Here is a 17,750-nt window from a genome sequence, read left to right as displayed (position 1 = left end):
CCTTAAGTAGCCCTTTGCTACCCAGGGCTGCTTTACACATGATTCTAGACTGACAGCAATGTGGTTGAATCTCACCTGCTCTGGAAAATGGTGGAGTAATCTGCCTCGTGAAAGTGCTGTACAAACATTGAGTAAGAAAACAATCTCGAATCAAACAGCACATAGGAAATGACAAAGGCCAATTTGATCTTGCAAAGTGGTCCTTATTAATCTCTGGATACTTGTGCCAACATTGGGAATGCTGCCCCACATGCAAGCCAAAAAGCCTGACATATAAAGTGACTGCAGTCTCCCAGACCATAGGTCTATTGATGGTTTAACGTGAGGGTCACCAACCTGAGATGAGTGGAGAGGTTGAGAAGGAGAGTCCTTAATGTATCTTCAGTTAGTGTGCGACATTGAACTCACTCTGTTGGCATCAGTTTGCATTGTACACCAGCTGTCTAGCCAATTGAGCTATCCGACCCCAATAGTCTGACATATATGTATTCACAAAATCACATCTGATGGCCAGTGTTCCAGATTCCACTATTATCATCCCGTGGTGTATTCAGTCACACCAACAGGACAGACCTAGTAGAGTTGATTGAATGACATTATAAAGTCTGGATCCAAGATAAGGTGAGCCCAGCTGCTATGGTTCCCTCCATGACAGGCAGAACAAAACCCAGCACAAACAATGATTGCTCGGTTATTCTGGGACATCTGCAACTTTTCTGCCCATGTAATGCTGAGCCACTGCTTGGGAGATGCAAACGACACCCAAAAAGTTAATTCACATTTGGGCTATGTTCATAAAGAAACGTGTAACAAAGGTTACTTTAGATTAATTACAGTGTGGAAACAGGCCCTTTGGCCCAACAAGTCCACACCGACCCGCAACCCACCCAGACCCATTCCCCTACACCTAACACTACGGGCAGTTTAGCCAGGCCAACTCACCTTACCTGCACATTTTTGGACTGTGGGAGGAAACCGGAGCACCCGGAGGAAACCCACGCAGATACGGGGAGAATATGCAAACTCCACACAGACAGTCACCTGAGGCAGGAATTGAACCCAGGTCTCTGGTGCTGTGAGGCAGCAGTGCTCACCACTGTGCTAACACTTTTGTGTTGAAAGCACAGGAAGACCTTGAAATTATACTGTATATATTAACATATTTGAATTCCTCGTTCCATTATTTTCATGCTTGTTTTAGATCAGTTAATGCATTTTCTAAAATAGCAGAAAGTGAAATTCGACAAGTACATTATGCATTCATAAACTTTGAAACAGTTAATGACTCCATTAAAACAGGCAGAGGAATGTATTTCAGAAGATCACATTAAGTATTCATATTAGAATTGTATGGCTCAGTTTCAAAGCCAAAGTACTTTTCCCTCTGGTTGAGTAATTAATTTGTTTGTTTTTGTATAGATTGTCTAATTCGTGAAGTATTGGTACAATTGTACATGACTGAGGAGAACAGGTTTTGTCGTCGTATTTTGATGATGTAATATTACCTTTTTTTTTAATCCAACAACAAAGTGTCAATTCGTTACTTCTCTCCGAAGCCTTCAATCCCAGTTGATCTTCCATGCTTTTGATGAGTCAGTGCTCATGGTGTTGGAAGGAATGGATGTGAGATATGGGCAGTGGAAAAGATATCCCAGTCCCACTGAAATAATTTGGAACAGATATCATAAACAATTCCATCATAGACAATGGGTGAATTCAGTCAGTGACATGCCATTCCACTCCTTTGCATTTACTGGTTCCCATGCCATTACAATTAAAATTTAAAATGCTGGCTGGGTGCATGGGAGATATGATTCCTGAAGAAGGGCTTATGCCCGAAATGTCGATTCTCCTGCTCCTTGGATGCTACCTGACCTGCTGCGCTTTTCCAGCAACACATTTTTCAGCATAGGAGACACATACAATTCTATGGTAGGGGGTGTTTTTGATGCTGAAACCTAGCATCAACTGATTAAGATGGTTGGGCTCTAATAGAGAATCCTGGACAAAAAGGGAGGTTCTGCATCATGGCCAAAACATTCCTGCAATTGCCAACTCCATTGTCATTAACATAAGATTTTTTTGAGAGCACAAAGGTGGTATAGCTGTTTTTCAATATTAAATGTATCATGAGCTAATGAGGAGGGTCAATCAGTCCTTTTTTTAAAAAAATTCCTTGGTTGGCTGCAACAAAGGTCTTTATCATGCAACTATATCAGGCATAAATTGAAATGTAGTACAAGTCAAAATTAAGGAGACAATTACAAGTTTTTTTGAAAGAAAATAGAAGAATTTTAATCCTGAGAAAAATTATAAAAATGTGACATCAGGCACATAAACAAATACAGATATGGTTCAAAAAGGAACATCAAGACTTGGTGGTTTAAAATGTCTCTAGTGTCCTTTAGGTGTTAGCATTTAACCTAAGACTATGATCATTTTATTGATGTCTCGCATTTGCGTAGGGATGGAATTTGCAGATATCCTTGACTTCTCTAACCCAAACCCATACCGGATTTGCTTTATCACTGGGCATTGTTTCTCAAGAGGCTGAGTGAAACAGGAAGATTAAGAGTAAGCCTTCGAGTTCTGCTGTTTTGAATCCATCATTTTGCTTCTCTCTATCTCTCAAGATGTTGTCAGTTTATTTGAGAATTCTCATGTCTGGCTTTATTGTTTTCCCAAACTTGATAATCTGCTAACAACTTTTATCCTAATCCATGAAACTTCCAGAAAAGTGTACATTTAACAGGTGATACTGATCTCAATGTCTTGTTTTGTTATTCTGATAATGTTGATTTCAATTCAGAGTGGGTTTTGTTCAGCTTTCCCTCTAATCTCCTTTCCAGCTGTGACAGGCTTCCGAGGTCTGTGCACAGAATCTAGTACTAGAATTGGAAGTCAATGCTGAGATTGCATATGCAACCACATAGCTTAGAGGCAACATTAATCTTGTTTATTAATGGTTCATATGTTTGGCTCAACCTGGGCAGGTGACCTTTTCATATATCTTAAGTCAGTGCTTTTCCTTTTTAAAACCATTTTAGTTCATGAAAGATCCCAGGGATTAACATCAGATGACGGAAGTCAAACATTGATCGTTGATTTTGACAAATATCTACACAAATTTCACTTGTAAATATTTTAATTTGCAATGTTTTTCCTTTATTCATAAAAGCATCATTGTTATTTGTTAAAAATAGATTGTTATCAGTCGGGGAATCAAGGGCTATAGAGAAAAGGCATGAGGGTGGACATGAGGAATGTTAGATTGGCCACTATTCTATAGAATGGCGGAGCAGGCTTGAAGGACCTACTCCTGTTCCCATTTCTATGGTCTTACAGTCTTATGAGTAAGATTGGCTTAGTCAAAAAGCCAAGTGACTCATGGTTGCAATGCTTTGATGGTCCTGAGGGAGTAGGGGATATTTCCTTGATCATGGTGTGTTTTTTTTTGTTTAGGCTTTATTGAATATTTACGGTTATTGGCAAGTGTTTCACTCACACTCTGTGGGACATGGCTGAACTTGCTTGTGTAGCTGACCCTACCTTCTGTGCATTGAAAAGGAATTTCTCCAACTGGTTTTGTTTTTGCCCAAGAGTACTCTCGGGGGGGTGCCTAATTAAAATGTTGTAGGTAAATTCAAAACCTCAAAGGACTCTGCCAGCAAACATCCTGAGATGGATCCACATTTGAGGAATACTGACACTGTCCTTTAGGTCCCTCATTTTCCTTCTTTGCTTCTTCTACCACATACCATGACCTTTCCAATTCACATCTCCATGACACCCCTCTGACCTCCCTTGGATCCATCTTCCACCCCTCCATGCCCCTGACCCCACGCTGCACCCCACCGGCACTCCTTCACCTTATCATTTCAAGTATCCATGCAAATAGCTATTCTCCTATTCATCTACCTTCTGCCTGAGAGAACTTCAAGAAGAACCGCCGACCCTGCACATAATTGCACAAAACCAACTGCTGTGAATGTCCCCAGAATACCTTTAAACAAAAGTAAATTGGGTGCAACAAGATATTCATGTGCCAGTGACTTCACCTGAAATAAAAACTGGAATAAAAACCAAAACTTCATCCTGAAGGTGGGACTTCACTAAAACAATGTATTGCAGAAATACATATTCATGGAATGCAAAAGTACAAACCTGCCAGGTTCAGCATGATACCTAAAATGTTGCAAACCCACCATTAACGTCTCCAGTTCAAACATTGTTAGGAAATTGAAATGCTTAATCCAGTCACCCCAAGTTTCCCATTCATGCAAACCCCATAAAATTCTCCTCAAATGGTCTTTGATTGATTGCTGGAAAATAAATAACATTTCTCCTAACCTGCTTTATGCAGATGAATAAATTGATTGATTCATTATTTTCTTAACTCATTATGTGTCTCACTGACGAAGAAAGCACATTCTAACAACAAAACCCAGTCAACACAAACAGTTATGAGATAGTGATTCATTAACAAGTTCTAGTGATTTTGATTGAGAACACAGAGACATTACTTTGTCACTTTTGAATCATGCTCTGGGATCATTTACAACAGTGGAGAAAACAGACAATACCTTGTTTTACAACTCATTTGAAAGGCAGCAACTCTAAACATGCAGCATGCACTCAATATGCCAATACAATAGAGTCATAGAGATGTACAGCATGGAAACAGACCCTTTGGTCCAACCCGTCCATGCCGACCAGATATCCCAACCCAATCCAGTCCCACCTGCTAGCACCCGTCCCATATCCCTCCAAACCCTTCCTATTCATATACCTATCCAAATACCTCTTCAATGTTGGAATTGTACCAGCCTCCACCACTTCCTCTGAACTATTTTCTCAAGTCTCTGGAGTATGTCTTGAATCCATGGTTTTTGATTCAGAGGAAAGAGAGAACTACCAAGTGAGTCACAGCTATCCAAGGTGTATGTAAGTTGCTCTTTATTGGCTTTCATACATTTACATAGTTTTCCCTCAAAGAAATGGGTACAAGGATCAATGAAACAGGGCAGGTGGAGTTTCAAAAGACAAGTTAATTACATATTTTAAAGTTTGGCCTTGAAATGTGGGTAACAGTTATTCAGCAGGATTTATTGCTTAAGCTTCATCATTCTAGATTCATGAAGAATCAATCACATTGTGAGAGATATGAGTTAGATGGAGACTACATTAAGCAGGCATTGTATCTTTCCTGCCCTGAAGGACTTCTGGGAAATAGTTGGGTTTTTAGAGCAGAGTCACAATTTTATCATTTGATCAGGTTTCTGATGATCAAATTTATTGAATTGTAAACCCATAAAAACAACTTACATTTCTTTAGTGCCTTTAATGGATAAACTATCCTGAAGCAACTTCTGGGTTGCTGGTCCTATCATCTGCAAGCAGTTACAAAACAACCCATAAAACATTGCAGTTAAAGCATAAAAAAATACTCTAGCTTACTTCTATTTTGCAAACTAAAGCAAAGGTTTTGATAAACTCAGCTTTAAGATTTTGTTTTGATCGATGTTAAGTTCTCTTCAAGTCAAACATATCAAGTACAACTTTTGAGTAAAAGCAACGTAAAACATTCCTTTCAACTTTTTCCAGGAACAATCCTTGCACATAAGGCTCACTATCTTGAATGTTTAAGATTTGAGAATTTATTTTTAAAAATCTCTCAAAGATCATGACCAGTCACTCTGCCAGTACCCTGCTGTTGGTTTCAGCCATTGGGCCAAGAACATTGGCTCCCATTCTGCATCATGCAGTCCAAGGTTGGGCTTCCCGTGTAAGAGATGCTTGAGAATATGTGTACTTGCAGTATGTCTCCTGAAAATCTGTAGCCTTCCATCAGTCATGCTGTTGTGATAACTGCCAAATTGTTGAATCAGTGATGGTAATATTGTTGAATGTAATGGGTGGATTCTCACATGTTGGGAATGGTTATTGGCCGGTAATTGTGTCGCACAAATGCTGCTTACCATTTATCAGTCCAAGCCTGAATGTTTTTGAGGTCATATTTGTATATGGACATGGATTACTTCACCAACTGAAGAATCACAAATCAACAAATAGCCCCATTTCTGAATTTAATGATGGAAGGAAAGTCATTGATGAAACAGCTGAAGCTGGTTGAACCTAGGACACATTTGTGGGCGGCACGGTGGCACAATGGTTAGCACTGCTGCCTCACAGCACCAGAGACCCGGGTTCAATTCCCGCCTCAGGCGACTGACTGTGTGGAGTTTGCACATTCTCCCCATGTCTGCGTGGGTTTCCTCCGGGTGCTCCGGTTTCCTCCCACAGTCCAAAGATGTGCAGGTCAGGTGAAATGGCCATGCTAAATTGCCCGTAGTGTTAGGTATAGGGGTAAATGTAGGGGTATGGGTGGGTTGCGCTTCGGCGGTTCGGTGTGGACTTGTTGGGCCGAAGGGCCTGTTTCCATACTGTAATGTAATGTAATCTAAAAAACCCCATAGCAATGTCCTGATCCTGATGATTGGTCTCCCAACCAAAAGTGGATATTAATTCTTTTACATAGCATCACTGATGGGGCTCCATTGTGCTGCAAATTGAGCTGTGTGATGTTAAGGGTAGCTGTTTGTTAGTAGTAGTCTTCAGAATCTCAATGCGAGTCAAAACTGACAGACTGACATTCTTTGGAGCATTGTCCAAGTTCCCCTTCTAATGGCCTGCTCAATATGTCATGCAGAGCTACTCACACAAGAAATGTGCAGGATAAACATTGACATTTCAGACCAAGATAATACCCACTGTGCCAAAAATAAAGTATTTATTTATTTGAATTTTGGGGGAGATGGCCTAGTAATATTATTTATCTGTTAATCCAGAGACACAGATAAAATTCTGGGGACACACGTCTACATCCCACTGTGGCAGATGGTGGATTTGAATTCACTAAAAATATAGAATTTAGAATCTAATGTAATCATGAATCCATTGCTGATTGGCAGAAAAAAAACATCTAGTTCCCTAATGTCCTTTTGGGAAGGAAACTGACATCCTTACCTGGTCTGGCCTATATGTGATTCCAGACCCACAGCAATGTTGTTGACTCTTAGCTATTAAAGATGGACAATAAATGCTGGCCTAGCCAGCAACACCCTCGTGCAGTGAATGAATTTGAAAATGCTAATTCCTTTGACCTCTTTTGCATTCACAATATGTGGTGGAAAACATAACTGGATGCTGTTGGCACATTTAAAAATTATTTTATGCACAAACTTTCATTGTATTTTTGTTAGATATTTCTTATTACAGTTTTTTTTAACAGTGAGCTCACACATTTTCTAACATTTTCTGTCACTTCATTCATTGTAAAGCTAAATTTGGAGAAGAACATGTTAATGTCAATTAAGTAAATTTTCTTATCCTCCAACATGGGCAACAATACACTGACCAAAATTATAATTGTTATTTTGCAATCTTGTTTAAAGTGATTAGAATCAAGATAAAGAGTCAAGATAAAAAATAAAAGTAACCTTCAATGGATCAATAGGTAAATAAACTCCAGTGGTAGATCATGGGTATATCGAATTTGATATACGCTATCAGCTCAGGCAATGGCGGAGTGCTGAGAAGATTTGTAGCTCAGGTCGAGGTTCTGGATGTAGGTTTGCTCACTCAGCTGGAAGGTTCATTTCCAGACTTTTCATCACCATATTAGGTAACATCATCAATGAGCCTGGAGAGATACTGAATGCATCAGGAGATGATTATACTCCTTGACCGTGGGGGAATGTTTGGTAGCATAAACGTGTGTATTAAATTTCTGTGAATGCCTGAAGAAAGCTCTGTAAATCATTGACTTCAGTAGAGGAGAGTAAGAGACATGAAAAGACAACCCTGCCCAGCCATGTCCTTCCCAATTTCTCAGAAATACAGGATAACGTCTTGTGAAACAAGGGGCAATAAAGACAGTGCATGCATGACATGCAGATGTGGGACAGCCTAATCTGTGCATAGGAACAAAGTTCTGAGTCATGCATACAGGAAATATGGTTTCCACAGAAGCACCAAATTTGTGCAGTGAGCTTAGATCTTTTGAAGTCACAGCGCCAAAATTGAGGCAAAACAGAATGTAACTCACGGACTTGGACAGTACGCCAACCATGCAATATGCATACAAATATAAAGGCCTATGACTTTGAATTTTTGGAGGTGATGGTCTCGTTGTGTTATCACTAGATTGTGCGGGTAATGTTCTGGGGACCCAGGTTTAAATCCCCCCATGGCAGATGGTGGAACGTGCAAGATTCCCAAACAAGTGAAAGACAAGATGGCCCACGTGTGAAATTGAAGTCTTCAGAAGCTTATATAATCACAAGAATGATTGTCAAATCACCTGAGTTTTACAGCCTCTTAGATTCTTGAACACTCAAATTATTGTTTTTTGGTAAATAGTTTTGCAACTACCCTAATATATATCTATTTTCATTCTTGGTTTATGTAAATTTACTTTGGAATGAAAGGAGATGTTAGTTCTTTAAGAGATATTCACTCTGTTAATACAATCTAGACCCAGGCAGAAAAAGCAAAATGATTATTTCATTAATTTATTTTGTGAGCCCCTTATGAGGTTCCTGGGGGGACAGTGGGGACAATGGGATCTGGAACCCTCTTTCTCCCTAGCCAGTTACTGTTTAACCATCATCGCTGGCCTTTTCCCTGTGTAAGGTGTGAGCCCATTAATCATGATGGGGTGATTGTTGGTCTTTGTCTTTAGAAAGAGTACGGATCACAAGTGAAAGTTATATGGCTGATTATTGCTCATTCACTGTCTTAGGGTCATCTGAAAGCCAGGTTGTGAGGGAGGTGGGGGAGGGGTCTGCTGTCCTTCTACATTTCACACATGCTTCAAACCTGTTTATGCTTTTATTGCCAATTCACATTTATCATAAAATAGTAGCAGGGTTGCAGCAGCTGCTTAAATATAAATAGTGGGGATAGATTAAGTTCCTTTGAATCTTACAGAATATGTTCCCACATGGACCTGACAGAAGCAATGAATGCAGCAATCTATTTTAAACTGGTGGACAGAAAACTTGTTTTTATTACCTCCTGTATATTGCAACTCCCTAATAGTTTCAGAGAGCCAAATAGATTTTGCAAACATGGGGAGATGCTCCCCATTTAGACTTTATTGCAGCAGACAGCAGGATGGACATGACGTTTAGTCTGGAGCTTTATCGGGGCTTCTGATATTAAAAAAAACTCAGCCCTGTCCCACACTTCACAAATCCTTGAAGAAAAGATGGTGATGTCTCTAACAAACACACCTCCTTTGTTGAACTGGTCCAATGACTTGAAGAACAGCATCTCATCTTTCAATTTGATGATTTACAGACTTTGTGACTCAGCAAGGAATTCATCAATTTATGATTGAAATCCTATTTTAGTTTCTTTCCTTTGCATGTTTTGGTTTTTCTCTTTTCCCGTTAATTTTTGCTTTCAAACATCAGCACTCTTGTTCTAGACATTTATTTTGTTTCTTTACAGCCACGTTCCCTTTGATCCCTGCGCGATTAATTCCTCTTTCAGTCTCTTTTTTTCCCCAGATTGTCAACATGGCTTAGTGCATCGGAAATCATGCCTCACAAACTTGATTGAGTTTTTTGAAGTAACGAAGGAGATTGACGAAGGCAGAGCAGTGGATGTGATCTATGTGGACTTCAGTAAGGCGTTCGACAAGGTTCCCTATGGGAGACTGGTTAGCAAGGTTAGATCTCATGGAATACAGGGATAACTAGTCATTTGGATACAGAACTGGCTCAAACGTAAAAGACAGAGGGTGGTGTTGGAGGGTTGTTTTTCAGACTGGAGGCCTGTGACCAATGGAGTGCCACAAGGATTGGCGCTGGGTCCACTATTTTCTGTCATTTATATAAATAATTTGAATGTGAACATAGGAGATATAGTTAGTAAGTTTGCAGATGATACCAAAATTAGAATTGTAGTGGATATCGAAGAAGGTTACCCTCCCCACCCTTATCTGCTTTCCGTAAAACTCCTTCTTTAAAGATCGCAACTTCCCCCCCCCACCCATAGGTTGAAGATGCCCTCCACCGCATCTCATCCACTTCCCGCACCTCCGCCCTCGAACCCCACTCATCCAACCGCAAAAAGGACAGACCCTCCTGGTCCTCACCTTCCACCCCACCAACCTCCATATACACCGCATCATCTTCCGCCATTTCTGCCACCTACAAATGGACCCTACCATCAAAGATATATTTCCCTCCCCATCCCTATCCGCTTTCTGTAAAGACATTCCCTCTGTGACTACCACGTCACATCTATGCACTCTAACAACCCACCCTCCCCTCCTGGAACCTTCTCCTGCCACCGCAGGAATTGCAAAGTGTGCACCCACACCTCCCCCCTCACCTCCACCCAAGTACCCAAAAGAGCCTTCCACATCCATCAAGGTTTCACCTGCACTTCCAACATGTCATTTACTGTATCTGTTGCTCCCAATGTGGTCTCCTCTCCATTGGGGACTCAGGACACCTACTCACAGAGCGCTTCAAAGAACATCTCTGGGACACCTGCACCCACCAACCCCACTGCCCTATGGCCGAAAACTTCAACTTCCCATCACACTCCGCCTAGGAGACCTGGGCCTCCTCCATCACCACTCCCTTACCACACGACGCCTGGAGGAAGAATGCCTCATCTTCCGCCTCGGGACCCTCCAACCCCATGGCACCAATGTTTATTTCAGCAGTTTCCTCATTTCCCCCCTTCCACCCCACCAACCTCCATATACACCGCATCATCTTCCGCCATTTCTGCCACCTACAAATGGACCCTACCATCAAAGATATATTTCCCTCCCCATCCCTATCCGCTTTCTGTAAAGACATTCCCTCTGTGACTACCACGTCACATCTATGCACTCTAACAACCCACCCTCCCCTCCTGGAACCTTCTCCTGCCACCGCAGGAATTGCAAAGTGTGCACCCACACCTCCCCCCTCACCTCCACCCAAGTACCCAAAAGAGCCTTCCACATCCATCAAGGTTTCACCTGCACTTCCAACATGTCATTTACTGTATCTGTTGCTCCCAATGTGGTCTCCTCTACATTGGGGACTCAGGACACTTACTCACAGAGCGCTTCAAAGAACATCTCTGGGACACCCGCACCAACCAACCCCACCGCCCTGAGGACAAACACTTTAACTCCCCCTCTCAGCTCCCAAGAACATGCAGGTCCTGGGCCTCCTCCATTACCACTCCCTTACCTTAACAGCAGATGCCTGGAGGAAGAACGCCTCACCTTCCACATTGGCATCAATGTGGATTTCACCAGTTTCCTAATTTCCCCTCCCCCACCGTATCCCAATTCCAACCTTCCAGCTCAGCACCACCCTCATGACCTGTCCTACCTGTCCATTTTCCTTCCCACCTATCCGCTCCTCCTTCTCCTCAGACCTATCACCATTACTCCCACCTCCATCCCCTATTGCACTCTCAGCTACCTTCATCCCAGGTCCACCCCCCTCCCATTTATCTCTCCACCCCTGAAGCTCCCAAGCTCATTCCTGATGAAGGGCTTTTTCTGCTCATCGAATGCTGTCTGACCTGCAGTACTTTTTCAGCACCACGCTCTTGACTCTAATCTCCAGCATCTGCAGTCCTTACTTTCACCCCGCAAAGAAGGCTACCTCAGAGTACAACGGGATCTTGATCAGATTGGCTGAGGAGCGGCAGATGGAGTTTAATTTAGATAAATGCAAGGTGCTGCATTAAAGCAAATCAGAGCAGGACTTATACACTTAATGGTGAGGTCCTGGGGAGTGTTGCTGAACAAAGAGACCTTGGAGTGCAGGTTCATAGGATAGTGAATAAGTTGTTTGGTATGCTTTCCTTCATTGGTTAGAGTATTCAGTATAGGAGTTGGGAGGTCACGTTGCAACTGTACAGGACATTGGTTAGGCCACTTTTCAAATATTGCATGCAATTCTGGTCTCCTTCCTATTGGAAGGATGTTGTGAAACTTGAAAGGGTTCAGAAAAGATTTACAAGGATGTTGCCAGGGTTGGAGGATTTGAGCTACAGGGAGAGGTTGAATAGGCTGGGGCTGTTTTCCCCTGCAGCGTCAGTGGCTGGAGGTTTATAAAATCATGAGGGGCATGGAAGGATAAATAGAGTCTTTTCCCTGGGGTGGGGAAGTCCAGAACTAGAGGGCATAGTTTTAGGTGAGAGGGGAAAGATATAAAAGGAACCTAAGGGGTAACTTTTTTGTGCAGAGGGTGGTGCGTGTATGAGCTGCCAGATGAAGCGGTGGAGGCCAGTACAATTGAAACATTTAAAAGGTATCTGATATGAATAGGAAGGGTTTAGAGGGATATGGGCTAGGTGCTGGCAAATGGGAATAAGTTAGGTTAGGATGTGTGGTCGGCGTTGACAAGTTGACCGAAGGGTCTGTTTCCATGATGTACTTCTCTATGACTCTATAACCTGTCACAGACTTTCCTCTAACCATATATTTCACACCTACCCACCCTATGCTCAAAAACTTCTTTCATCTCTGAATTTTTCCCAGTTCTGATGAAAGGCCCTTGACCTGAAATGTTAACTATGTTTGTCTCTCTCAGATGCAGTCTGATCTGATGAGTTCTTCTAGCATTTTCTGTTTTCATTTTGAATTCCCAGGATCCATAGTATCCTGCTTTTCAAACTGACATAATAGTTTGTCTTTAAGTAAGATCAATCAAATACATACTGCTTGAAAGATTGCACTTATATTTGTGGAAGAGGTAGGCCATTTCCATTTGCCTCTGCAGATTGTCAAAGTTATGGCAATAAATAAAGATCTTTCTTTAAGAAATGGGATCCACTGAAACTTCATGAAAAGTTTCCCAGACCCAGAATTTAGCCAAATTCTATAGTTCTTATTGTTTGTTCACTTCATTCCATTCTTACCAACAGCTTTAGACCAATCTCTTGTAATGAACTGTAAAACAACAGTGCGCGAGACTGAAATCTAGTTCCAGTTTTGTGCAGTGTGTAAAGGAAAAGCTCAATCATATCAGAGAATACTGGTGAGCAACATGTAGCCTTATCATCCATATTGAATAATGGTTCTCTGCAGCAGCAAGCATTGCTGCCAATGAGGACAGTGAAGATGTTTGCTTACTTCATCAGTTATATGAACCCAAGCAAGTTCCAAAGACTGTGGTGTCTTTTTGTTTCACAGCCATACCCTGTCAATGAACAATATAGATGTGACTGTTAACAAGATTCTTTGATTCCAATAAACTGAGTCCTGACTCAGTTGCATCATTCCCAGTTGTTGGCCTATGCTGGTTGACTACCAACCAATGAAGCTTTAGTGCAGACAATGCAGAATAATTCATTTCATATGCATGAACTTAGGGGGAATACACTTTAACATTTTAACTCTTAAAATAAAGCTTATTTAGCATGCCTTATGGAAGAAATTTCCCTTAAGGTTTCACAGCATCGCTCTCTTATCTCCTTACTAAGAGATAAATGCACCAATCAGTCAACGTAAAACTCTTGACAGCATCCCTGGCTTCACTGTTTAGTAAGTCAAAGGCAACAATTCCTATAAACCATACTTATTCCTCACTGCTGATCCTAATCACAGCAACATAGAGAATTTTATATGTTTAAAAACCTTGGATTATTCAGTAACTTGAAAAACTAAAAGTTGTGACTGCCAATAATATTCTAAACAGGCAGTTAAACATCTAAACATTTCTCCTGAGAATTTTTCAACAGGCCAATATTATTTTTCCATTACATTCTCTGTTCAACATTTGTCCCCCGCTGAATACTGACATGCAAAAGTAATTATTCTTTCCAAAATCTTGAAAAAAACATGCACAACAAATAGTAAATAAAACAGCTTTTGGAGAGAGTTTGCAGGGAAGGAGTGGAAACCTACCTAAATTGTTGGAGACAGTTCCAACAAAACTGAGACACAGCTTTGGATCAAACCCATTTGCCAGATGACTGTGTCCTCTGTCCCACAGCTGTTAAAACTGTAGACAAAACTATTTAGGCACTATTACTGATCCAGTTCCTAATGCAGCTCATGGTCAGATAACTTGGCACCAATCTCACTCTGTGCTTGCGATGAAAGGTCACAGTGCCTGAAACATTAATTTTGCTTCTCAAGCCACAGATGCTGCTAGAAATGCTGGGTTTTGTAGCATTTTCTGCATATCTCCCTATGACCATGACATTGTAAGGGGCCCTTGATCAAATATTACTGTTAAAGGTCAGACTGTGGAGCAATACCCAAGGATTAGAATAGTCAAAAAAAAACTAAAATGGGGTTTTTAGCAAGTGGTTCCTGCAGGAAGACAACTACTTTGGTCTGTTATCATTCACACCAGGTTGGTTTCACCAAAACAAATTGTGCCGTAAATCAACCTGTATTGTCAGGAATTAAGTTCCTATGGAAAGCTAACAGCAAGAGGAATCTGCAAAGGAAGGTTTCACCATTGGAAATCAGCAGTTTGTTGTGGTTGATGTACTGAACTCCAGCCCAAAGGAGTGCACCAAAAAATTTAACCTCCTGCCTTACATATGGTAATTTGGTGAGATTAATCTTTGATGGCACTGTTTGACATTGAGTAGCCATTTGAATTAACACATCATTTACAAGCTGAACAGTTTGCTCAATGTAATGAGGATGATTGAAAAGATTCAATATGTGTCCAGAAGTAACAGCAAGGCTATTATGAAATTCCTAAGTTTATAGAGACTTGGAGTATTCCTCTAAAATAACTGTGAATTTATACTTTAACGAAACAGTTGCCACACACACACAAAAAAAAGAAAATACTTAATAAAATCTAATTTTTGTATGTGTCAGGAGGTGTGTTTTGGTAAGTGAATGACACGTATATTATTTAAGGAAGAAATCCAATTATGATCTGCAATTCTGAACACAAGTCATTTTTCTCTGGCCACAAGTTGGCACTGCAAAATAAGTAAAAACATATTTAGCTGCATTGGGGTCAGATTTTTAATTTTAAATGGGAGGCACAAATTGGATATCATCCCACACACCATTTCTGTCAGATGCTGGGATTTTGTGAGCCCATTAAAAGCACATCAGGTCTGAGGGCTCATGAAGAAAATGGAAATCGTGATGATGAGCCTGGAACATTGTGAAAAATCAACGTCAATTGTTTTTGTGGGTTGAAACTTTTGGTCCTGCAGGAAGTGATAAGAATGTCAGGTGGGTGAACTTAATTGGACGAGGGTAAATAAAAGTCAGATTCTTGCCAGTGGGATCAAATTTTGCATTTATTGAATTGAATTGAAGTTGAATTGAATTGATTGTCACGTGTACTGAGGCACAGTGAAAAGCTTTGTTTTGTGAACAATACAGACAGATCACATAGTTAAGTAGCATAGATAGTAAATAATAGGTAAACAGCAGTAAAAACAAAAACACAGCTACAGGCGAATGTGAAGACTTTGAGTCCATTCAGTATTCTAACAATAGTAGGGTAGAAACTGTTTCGAAACCGGCTGGTGCGTGTGTTCAGGCTTCTGTACCTTCTCCCCGATAGTAGAGGTTGTAGAAAAACATTGCCAGGGTGGGATGGATCTTTGAGAATGCTGACGGTCTTTACTTGATAGCGAGTCTGGTAGGTGGATTCTATAGATGGGAGGTTGGCCTTTGTGATTATCCGGGCCAAGATCACCACTCTCTGTAACCATCTTCGATCTTGAATAATACAGTTGCCATACCAGTTAGTGATACATCCAGACGTAATGATCTCGATGGCGCACCTATAAAGGTTGGCAAGGGTATTCGCCATCATGCTACATTTCCTCAGCTGCCTGAGGAAAAAGAGACGTTGTTGGGCCTTTGTAACCAGTGCAGCCACATGAAGAGTCCAAGAAAGTTTGTTGTTGATGACACACTCCACTCAGTCCACCTCTGTGCTGTTAATGTGTAGGGGGGCATGAGTAACATCCCACCGAAAGTCAATAATAAGTTCCTTGGTTTTGCCACCCTTTGCCCAGCTGCAAAAAAGCAGGTCAAACTTCCCTTAACGGCATCTGCACTTCATTAAAAGCACCTCACTAGAATCAATTTTTTTTTCCCAATAACTTCTATCCAATCAAGAATCATTGTCCCTTCAGATTCTAGACAGAATGTAGCAAGCAGATAGCCCTTCGAATCAGAGAAATATATAGCACAGAAATAGACCCTTCGGTCCAACTCGTCTATGCTGACCAGATATCCTATATAAATCTAGTCCCTGTTGCCAGCATTTAGCCCATATCCCGCTAAACTCTTCCTATTCATATACCCATCCAGATTCCTTTTAAATGTTGTAATTGTACCAGCCTCCACCATTTCCTCTGGCAGCTTATTCCATATATATGCACCACCCTCTGTGTGAAAAGGTTGTCCCTTAGGTCACTTATAAATCTTTCCTCTCTCACCCTAAATCTATGCCGGAAATGCACAACAGGTCAGGCAGCATCCGCGGAACAGCGAAATTGAATTTTCAGGCAGGAGCCCTTCAACAGGATTCCTGATGAAGGGCTCCTGCCCGAAATGTCGATTTTCCTGTTCCTCAGAAGCTGCCTGACCTGCTGTGCATTTCCAGCACCACTCTAAACTTGATTCTAATCTCCAGGATCTGCAGTCCTCCCTTTTGCCTAAATCTATGCCCTCTCGTTTTGGACTCCCACACCCCAGGAAAAAGACCTTGTCTATTTATCCTATCCATTACCCTCATGATTTTAAAAACCTCTATGAAGCAACCCCTCAGCCTCCAGTGCTCCAGGGAAAACAGCTCAAGTCTATTCAGCCTCTCCCTGTAGCTCAAACCCACAAACCCTGGCAACATGCTTGTCAACCTTGTCTGAACCCTTTCAAGTTTAACAACATCCTTCCAAGAGGAGGGAAACCAGAATTGCACGCAATATTCCAAACGTGGCCTAACCAATGTCCTGTCCAGCCACAACATAACCTCCTAACTCCTATGCTCAATGCACTCATCAATAAATGCAAGCATACCAAACACTTTCTTCACTATCCTATCTACCTGTGACTCCAGTTTCAAGGAGCAATGAACCTGCACTTCTTCCTGAACTTCCAAGGGGTGAGGCAATATCTGTTCACCTCTTTTTGTCCTAAATTGCTTGTCTCTTATCTTCAGACTCTATCCCCTTGTTCTAGACCTCCTCAGCCAGGAGAATCATCTTTTCTGCACCTACTCTGTTGAGTCTGGCAAGAACTTTGCTTGTTTGAATAGGACCACTTCTCATTCTTCTAAACACCAGAGAAGATAGACCCAGGTTATTTAATTGTTCCTCACAGTAAAATCCCTCCAATATGGGAATTAATTTGATGAGCCTTTGTTGCACATTCTCTCTCTAAAGTAAGTAGAGTTAGAAAAAGGACCACTGAGGTAGAGGAGGCCAACAAGATGCCTCTGCATTCGCTGAGATTTGAGAGACATTGGACTGCATATGGTAGAACCCCCACATCCACGGTTTTGGTTTCTGCGGTTTCAATTGTCCACGGTTTATCACGGCCCGAAAATATTACACAAAACATATAATTCCAGGGGACTGTTGGGGAGGTAAGTTTCCCATTTAAATGGCAGGGTTCACTACTCTCTGCGGTTTCGGGCTTCCACGGTAGGTCTTGCAATGTATCACCGGCAGATACGGGGATGACACCTGTATTATCATATTTTAGCAAAGGGTTCTTTTCATTG

General features: G+C 41.4%; 1 protein-coding gene and 1 long non-coding RNA gene across 3 annotated transcripts in view; one reads left to right on the top strand and one right to left on the bottom strand.

Moving 5' to 3' along the window:
- The window catches only part of LOC122549330, a 38,490-nt gene extending 24,475 nt beyond the window's left edge, over positions 1–14,015 (bottom strand). Inside the window, exon 1 of the long non-coding RNA XR_006311494.1 lies at positions 13,937–14,015. This is a non-coding gene — a long non-coding RNA (uncharacterized LOC122549330). The remainder of the gene's footprint in view (positions 1–13,936) is intronic.
- The window catches only part of deptor (DEP domain containing MTOR-interacting protein), a 134,306-nt gene that overhangs the window by 91,537 nt on the left and 25,019 nt on the right, over positions 1–17,750 (top strand). The window lies entirely within an intron of this gene.

Source organism: Chiloscyllium plagiosum, chromosome 4 (assembly GCF_004010195.1).
Source record: "Chiloscyllium plagiosum isolate BGI_BamShark_2017 chromosome 4, ASM401019v2, whole genome shotgun sequence".
Classification (NCBI taxonomy): Eukaryota; Metazoa; Chordata; class Chondrichthyes; order Orectolobiformes; family Hemiscylliidae; genus Chiloscyllium; species Chiloscyllium plagiosum.
This window is presented reverse-complemented; position numbering and strand designations above follow the sequence as displayed.